The sequence below is a fragment of the Castanea sativa genome, chromosome 7, assembly GCF_040712315.1.
Source record: "Castanea sativa cultivar Marrone di Chiusa Pesio chromosome 7, ASM4071231v1".
In the NCBI taxonomy this organism is placed as follows: Eukaryota; Viridiplantae; Streptophyta; class Magnoliopsida; order Fagales; family Fagaceae; genus Castanea; species Castanea sativa.
In genome coordinates this window covers 30,707,540-30,714,952 of record NC_134019.1, presented here as the reverse complement: position 1 = coordinate 30,714,952, position 7,413 = coordinate 30,707,540, and positions in this window count along the sequence as shown.

Sequence of the window (7,413 nt, the reverse complement as noted above, 5' to 3'; positions counted from 1 at the left end):
GTGTAGTAAAGCCTCCTGCTGTGCAGAAAGGCTGTCTGTTGTGCATTAAAGTCTTCTGCCGTGCAATAAAGCTCTATGCAATGTAAATGACTACTCTTCATTTTTTACTACAGAAATAATTTTCTACTTCCTGCACATAAACAAATCTAAAACCCAAAGAAAATATCAATCGAGTAAACGTTAGGTTACATGGGTTAGCATATTCTCAAATATATACATACACAATTCTTATACGTATTAATATACCTATACGTATTCACATATACATCTATAAAATATATTTTGCAGAACATGAGAAACAAGATATATGTATACATATACTTATGGCAGGATAATGATTAGTTTGTGTCAAAAGTAAAACACGTAATAACAAAGAAATAAGATAGTTTCAGCAGAAAATGTTTAGCTAGTATAATAGTTAACACGGTAAACATAATAAAAAAGTGCTACAACAGAATAACTAGTACAACAAGTAAAGATATCACAGCAGGACAACTAATGCAACAAACGTGATAAAACGTGCTACAACAAAATAACTAAATACAGCAGATATAAGTTCTAATGAGTGAAATCAAATATATATTTGCAATCGAAATCAAATATTAAATTTTTCCATAGAATAATTAAACCAAGAAGGAACCTGTAAGTGCACAATTGCACCTGGTCCCAAGAACAGTTATGGGCTCAGGCCCAATGAGCCTTAAACAATATGAATTTGTAGAGTGTGGGCTTGAAACCCAGGTTAGAAGTGTGTGAGGATTAAATGACAAGTCAAAGATTGTTAACACTTGAAAACAACAAGGAATATTGTAAATCAACCTCCTCAGACGTAAGCCGAGAGCTGTTCTTATATTATATCTTACACTTAGCCTTTTTTCTTTTTAGGTTACAAAAAGTCCGTCCTCTTTTCCTGTCTTAGATTGCTCTTTAAATACTACTCTTTTGAATGCTTTGTACACGTGTTGCCTCACCTCCCCCTTAGCCTAGATATTTCTTTTCTCAGTGCCTTTGAATAGTAACCAGAAGTTTCTCTTCCACTGTTCAGGTGTCACTTCCCCATAAATGCGGCCAGGGTGGTAGGTGCAGGGTCTTTAATGTGGAGGCAGCAGCCTTTATCTTTGACATTTCTTCAACACCGGTGCTTCTGGGGCGTTCTAGGGCTCACCCCTCTTAACCATTGGCTTTAACCGTGTCATCCCCTAATCTTTACTATGAAATCCCGAGTTCTTCGGTGTTCATCCGAGGGTAAAGTCACCCTCGGCTGGTTCCTCGGATCCTCGGCGTATGGGCCGACCCATAGTACTAACAAATTCTAAACCCAGGATCAGGTCGGCCTTCTCTAACACGACCCAAAAGGCCCATGTTCCCATCAGGATCTTTTTGCCCCACACAATAGCCCCTCAAAACTCTAATTTTCAACGTCCGAGGAGAAAAATAGGGTTTTGATCCGACGAGAACCTACTCTACTCACTTTGCGAGTAATGGCACGTGTGGAAATCGTTTCGCGTCCCAGAAAATGCCATTTGGCGGTTTTATTTTGAACAACGCGCGTATTTATTACTGCCAGTTACACTTTGACCCTCACGTTCAACGGTGAGATGGACATCCAACGGCCCTCATTACTCCACGAAATTTTAGGCGGGACAAATATAATTTCGAGGCCGCCTTTTCGCACGTCGTGACGCTTCGGGAACCTGCGCCTTCATTTAATTCCTCAGGGGGTAATCCCATCAAGACATCAGCCATCATACCTTACTTGCAGAAAACCGTGGAGATTTGCACACCTTCAACCTTGTAAGTTCTTGCTCCTACTCTTAACCTTTTCTCCTCGATATTTGTCCTCGGCTATCACTACAAACACTCTCCCTTTTAGAGTTTAGTCTATCGTTCCTCTGTAATGGGAAAATTCAAGTGTCTAGTTGATACCGCCGCTGGGATGGAAGGCTTTAGGGCCAAATACCGTATTCCCAGCGACGTAGGGTTAGAATATTGCCCGGCAGAAGCCGTGGCCGGTTCTAGGAAGGAGGGAGAGGTTATCATTCCTATGATAGCCTTTATAGAGGGTGGGATGACCCTTCCAATGAAACCTGTAACCAGGGAGTACCTTCGCAACCACCAGTTGTGTCCCGATCAATGCCTCCCAAACGTTTTTAGAGTTTTGGGTAGTGTAGATGCTCTAAACGAGCAGATGGGTTTAAACCTCACATGGCACGATGTCGTGTTCCTATATGAGTCCCATAAACTTTCTAAGGTAGGTTATTATATTAAGTCTCGGTCCAGCACCGTTAGGCTAATCTCCTGTCTGCCCAAATCAAACAAAGGCATGAAGGACGACTACTTGATCGTGTCCGGGAACTGGCACGACGGCTTCCACTGCCCAGTTCAGTGGGGGGATCCAGGTGCGATGCCGTAGGATTAATCTCCCCACAACACCACTTCTTCTAACACACACAGAAATGCGTATTCGTACTTGCTTAAAGTTGTTAAACATCTGTGTGAATCTGATCAAGTTTGTTTGTTTTGACGTCTTTTTGCAGATAAGCAGCACGTGCGTCCTCGTCTGAGTCACTGTAACATCGCAAATCTAAACCGAGTACTTCGCTCCGAGGTGTTCGTTAGCGAAGACTTACAACTCCGGGCCGCTCACCTCATTCTAGGGTACAATCCCCTTTCCTCGGACTTCCAGGAGATAGAGAACGCCATAATCGCGGGCGACTGAAGACGAAGGAGGATAAACGTAGCTCGGCCCCACTTTCTGGACGACCGCGACCTCCCGGACGCTCCTAACACCATTTTATACAACCGGCCTATAGCAGCAATTCCCCTTGCTGTGCACTCACAAGCAACTATCGTTCCAGAAGAGCAGGTGTCTTCTTCACACACACTTGACGACGAGATAGATCAATTCCATCTCGAAGACACCGATAGACCTCGCGGGAACCAGTTTGTGGTACTTTCCAACGAGGAGGAAGAAGCCACCGAGGCCTCCGGAATTGCAGGGTTTGTGGTTGCCCTTCCCGAGGACGAATTTGAAGAAGACATGGGAAGAATGGAGGGTCTCCTAACCAATAGGGCTGCTAAAGTGGCAGAGAAAAAGAAGGGGACGTCTCAAGCTCCCCCATCCTTACCACCTCCCCCTCCTCCAGCTGAGCCAAAACTTCCAGCCGAGGATCCAAAGAAGAAGAGGAAGGGGGATAACGAGGGGACGATTAATAAAGACCCCAAGAAATCACGACAACAACTCCCCCCGGCCCAGCAGCAGAAGGTGGACAAGGGCAAGGGTAGGGCCCGCTCGGTTGAAATCGGGGAATTCAGGGACGAGGCTGAAGTGCGCCGAGCACCGACCACCTGGTCCCCCGATCTAAGACTGGACGGCGCACCCATCTCCTGCCAGTCCAGTATAAGGGCGGTTCAACAAGGCCATGCCCACCACCTGGCCGAGGTCCTGGAACGCCCTCTCCTGCTGCCCAAGGACATGGAGACCTTGGAAAAAATGGGCCAGCCACAACTATTCCTCTCCCTAAAAAGAGACTTAGCGCTGGTAAGTGTTTCTCCCTTTCTTCGGAAGATTCCACTTTTAACAATATTTATAAGTAAGTTTGTTTTTCACTGTTCCTAACTCCATACTTTGTTACAGGCTATTCAGGAGGTCTTTGTAGCTGAGAAGTTTATTGAAGACACTCGGAAGGTAGCCAGAACTGAGCTCGAAATCAGGATGGAAACTGAGAAGTCCTTGGGCACAGCCCTTGCTGAGAATGAGAAGTTGACCTCAGAGGTGGCTGATCTGAGGAGAGAGAAAAATGGGGTCGAGTCAAACTTGAAGACCATGAAGACCCAGATAGAAGGACAGCGCAAGCTCCTTCGCGAAAGAGATGAAGAGCTCTCCCAAGCTCAAAGGGAGTGCTCGGATCTGAAAGAGCAACTGGCGCTGATGAAGGAAGAAGCCAGTTCCTTCCAACTCTCTCTTCAAGCTGCCAAGCAGGCAAGTTTCGATGAAGGGGTAGCAACCACAGAGGAGCAGCTCACAGAGGAATTCGCGGCTTTATGCCGGGAATACTGTCAAAAAGTATGGGGGGAAGCTTTAAACGTAGCAGGAGTTCCTCCATCTTCGGATCTGAGGAAATCCGAGAACGTTTGGCTTCCTCTGGAAATACAGGAGATTGAAGGGGCTCCTGCTGCAACTCCTACCCCCGAGACAACTCTTCCTGCTCTTCCTCCGGTGGTCCCACAGCAGATTCCTGATCCTACAGAACCTTCTGGTTCCCACAAAGAGAAAGAAGGAGGAGGGGATGCAGAGAAGGACTTGAGCCAGACAGCGGAACCCAACGTCCTTTCAATGAAGACAGCAGATAAGGGAAAGCAAGTCTTGACTCCCTTTGAGCTGGAATTGAGAAAGACCGAGGGTACCAGTACCTCTCAGCAAGATCCTCCTCCACAAGCTTAGGACTTTAGCTTAGGGCTTCTCTTTTTCCATTTTTGAATTATATATATGTAATGTACATTTAACAGATTAATGAAGAACAATTTCGTTTGCTTTTTACTTGGGTTATATCTATTTTTACTTTATTCTTTTTGTACTTATTACAAAAGTTTCCCATTAAGTCATAGCAAAAATTTCTCAGAGTACACAAATCTAACTCCAAGGATTGCACAATCATAACTTCCACATAATCATGCGTATATTATTAAAGATTCAATAAAAGGTGACATGGCTAATATATTTGAACAATGCCTCGATTAAGAAGAAGAGAGGGCCTCATATAACGATTAAACCCTTGTAATGCATAGTTCTGTTTCTAGTAAGATGTAAGATCCGAGTTAATAAACAGTAACGCATTAACATCCAGACATAATAAGAGAATGACTTTGATAAAAGTTGTGGTCAGAAGACAAGACTTAACCAATTCTCCGTTTGATTCTTAAAGGTTATAACTTCAAAAGTAAAATTCCCCAAAGCAGGAGGTCCGAAGACCCAACATAACTGAGGTTCTGTTTGATTCTTAAAATTGTAACTTCAACTGTTAATTTTCCCAAAGTAGGAGGTCCGAAGACCCGACATAACTAAGGTTCTGTTTAACAAATGACAAGACATCAATTTCCACAAGGTTTGTGGTCCGAGGACTGCACTTAACCAAGTTTCTGTTTGATCCTTAAAATTGTAACTTCAAATGTTAATTTTCCCAAAGTAGGAGGTCCGAAGACCCGACATAACTAAGGTTCTGTTTAACAAATGACAAGACATCAATTTCCACAAGGTTTGTGGTCCGAGGACTGCACTTAACCAAGTTTCTGTTTGATTCTTAAAATTGTAACTTCAAATGTTAATTTTCCCAAAGTAGGAGGTCCGAAGACCCGACATAACTAAGGTTCTGTTTAACAAATGACAAGACATCAATTTCCACAAGGTTTGTGGTCCGAGGACTGCACTTAACCAAGTTTCTGTTTGATTCTTAAAATTGTAACTTCAAATGTTAATTTTTCCAAAGCAGGAGGTCCGAAGACCCAACATAACTAAGGTTCTGTTTAACAAATGACAAGACATCAATTTCCACAAGGTTTGTGGTCCGAGGACTGCACTTAACCAAGTTTCTGTTTGATTCTTAAAATTGTAACTTCAAATGTTAATTTTCCCAAAGTAGGAGGTCCGAAGACCCGACATAACTAAGGTTATGTTTAACAAATAACAAGACATCAATTTCCACAAGGTTTGTGGTCCGAGGACTGCACTTAACCAAGTTTCTGTTTGATTCTTAAAATTGTAACTTCAAATGTTAATTTTCCCAAAGTAGGAGGTCCGAAGACCCGACATAACTAAGGTTCTGTTTAACAAATGACAAGACATCAATTTTCACAAGGTTTGTGGTCCGAGGACTGCACTTAACCAAGTTTCTGTTTGATTCTTAAAATTGTAACTTCAAATGTTAATTTTCCCAAAGTAGGAGGTCCGAAGACCCGACATAACTAAGGTTCTGTTTAACAAATGACAAGACATCAATTTCCACAAGGTTTGTGGTCCGAGGACTGCACTTAACCAAGTTTCTGTTTGATTCTTAAAATTGTAACTTCAAATGTTAATTTTCCCAAAGTAGGAGGTCCGAAGACCCGACATAACTAAGGTTCTGTTTAACAAATGACAAGACATCAATTTCCACAAGGTTTGTGGTCCGAGGACTGCACTTAACCAAGTTTCTGTTTGATTCTTAAAATTGTAACTTCAAATGTTAATTTTTCCAAAGTAGGAGGTCCGAAGACCCGACATAACTAAGGTTCTGTTTAACAAATGACAAGACATCAATTTCCACAAGGTTTGTGGTCCGAGGACTGCACTTAACCAAGTTTCTGTTTGATTCTTAAAAAATGATAACTGCGAGCGTCAGAGCTAATCATAACTTTGAAATACAAACTAACAAAAGCTCATTTCATTAATAATAATACCTTCTAAGATTATTTACATTCCATGGACGTGGTACAATTCGTTCGTCTAGATCAGCTAGCCTATATGACCCTATGCCTGCTACTGAAACAATGCGATAGGGGTCTTCCCAGTTAGGTCCTAACTTACCCCAAGCTGGGTTCTTAGAAGTGCCTACAACTTTCCTTAATACAAGATCACCAGGTGCAAGTGGCCTTAGCTTCACATGGGCATCATATCCTCGTTTTAGCTTCTGCTGATAATAAGCCATTTGGACCATAGCTGCCTCACGTCGTTCCTCAAGTAAATCAAGATCTTTCTCTAGAAGTCCCTTGTTATTCTCTGGGCTAAAAGAACTTGTCTTTAGAGTAGGAAAACCAGATTCCAATGGTATCACCGCCTCGGCACCATACGTCATAGAGAATGGCGTTTCTCCAGTGGACCTGCGCGGTGTGGTCCGATATGTCCACAGGACATGAGGGAGCTCTTCTACCCATGTGCCTTTCGCATCGTCCAACCTCTTCTTGAGCCCGTTAACTATGACCTTGTTAACTGCCTCGGCTTGTCCATTTCCTTGAGGGTAAACTGGGGTGGAATATCTGTTTATGATACCCATGTCACCACAATACTTCCTAAAAGCTCTACTATCGAACTGGACACCATTATCAGAGATGAGTGTGTGTGGTATTCCGAATCTAGTGACAATATTTTTCCATATAAATTTCTTGGAATCAACATCTCGTATATTGGCTAAGGGCTCAGCTTCAACCCATTTAGTGAAGTAGTCTGTTCCCACGAGCAGCCATCTTTTGTTGCCAGCAGCTCTCGAAAATGGCCTTACAATGTCCAAGCCCCATTGTGCGAAAGGCCAAGGGCTGGAAAGAGGGTTAAGAACCCCTCCAGGTTGGTGGATATTAGGGGCGAACCTCTGACATTGATCACACTTTCTGGCATAGTCCTGAGCCTCCCTCTGCATATTGGGCCACCAATAACCCTGAGTC